This window comes from Penaeus monodon, chromosome 27 (assembly GCF_015228065.2).
Source record: "Penaeus monodon isolate SGIC_2016 chromosome 27, NSTDA_Pmon_1, whole genome shotgun sequence".
In the NCBI taxonomy this organism is placed as follows: Eukaryota; Metazoa; Arthropoda; class Malacostraca; order Decapoda; family Penaeidae; genus Penaeus; species Penaeus monodon.
This window is the reverse complement of record NC_051412.1, coordinates 35,843,239-35,844,596: the sequence shown is the minus strand read 5'-3', so window position 1 is coordinate 35,844,596 and position 1,358 is coordinate 35,843,239. Positions and strand designations below refer to the sequence as shown.

General features: G+C 34.8%; 1 protein-coding gene across 1 annotated transcript in view; it reads right to left on the bottom strand.

Moving 5' to 3' along the window:
* The window catches only part of LOC119590817, a gene marked incomplete in the record, with an annotated part of 99,057 nt that overhangs the window by 6,394 nt on the left and 91,305 nt on the right, over positions 1-1,358 (bottom strand).

The window sequence follows — 1,358 nt, the reverse complement described above, 5'->3', positions numbered from 1 at the left end:
AGTCTCTGTATGAAGGAGATGGGCAATTTTTAAAAATTTTCCAAAATCAAAAAATCCCCAAATCATACGTAAATTGTTTGAAAACAGTGGCACAGAAGCTTGAAAAACTGTTTAAAGAATGGAAAATTGTGAACATTTCTGTTCATTTTCTAAAGTTTTCTTTCAGTGAAAATATTATGATCTAATTAACTATAACACTACACATATTTCTCTTTCAAATGCAGTTTGCTACATGAAGACATTTTGACTGGTTCCCGAGTTACAGTATATACTAAAACGGTACCACCTTATATGCTATCCTCAGCATGACTCAGACCACTTGTATTCATGTTTTCTAAGATCTACATACGCATAAACATGTATGTGGGTGTAAATGTACAACTGCATACATCTGTACACATGTGTACATGCATGCACGTGTACAAGTGTGCAGAGATAATGAGAAATGGTCAGGAGTTTGCAGTTTACGAATGACCTTCAACCGTTACTTTATTCACTGGAAATAACTGTTTGCAAAATGTTCACATTTGAAATATAAACTCGCCACCGTCTGTTTCCCATGGATGCCTCTTTTCTTGATATAATAACACAAACTGATTATTTATAGCTCTATATCAAACAAGTTTATAGAGGTATTTGACATTTTATGAAAGATTTTTAGTCTGTATATTCTTCAGTCATTGATATTTATTAAAAAGTAGCAACATTATTATTGTAATGCATTTTCTCAATTATTTGGGCTCCAATGAACATAAAAATATAAAATCTTCGCTATGCACAAGGTCTTCCCAGGTGACACAAACATGAAGAGAATCTCATCAGCCTCCCGTGCGGCCGCTGGGACCATGCAGTCGAGCTACCCATCTAAGCAAACAAGTTGCATTCGTTCATTTTTCAAGATAGAGACTAACCACTGCTCAGGCATTACTCTCGAACCCTAAAGTTATATCTATGACGTTTATGACAAAATTGAATCATATCTACCACCTTTATAATGAAAAATACATGAAAAATTGTTTGATGAGTTTTAGATTTTCTTTATTTTTTTCATCATAAAACCTCCACATTAGAAGGAATTTGTTAATATAAGACAGTTTCATTTTTTCATCATTTCTGCTCCAGTAGGGGATAAATACATATGCCTGAAAACTGCCCAAGCCACACAAGTGACTAGGATTCACGAACCCATCACTGTTGTATTTTTCTTTGCAGAGGTTTATATTTGCATCGGTAATTCTACATTCATATAAGTGTGTGAAAATGGGTTATAACTTGTTTTCAACAAGCCCACCCACCTAGACCAACCTACCCCCCACCCCCCCGAATTTCCTTAACAGGCTGGTAATTTTTATAAAGCC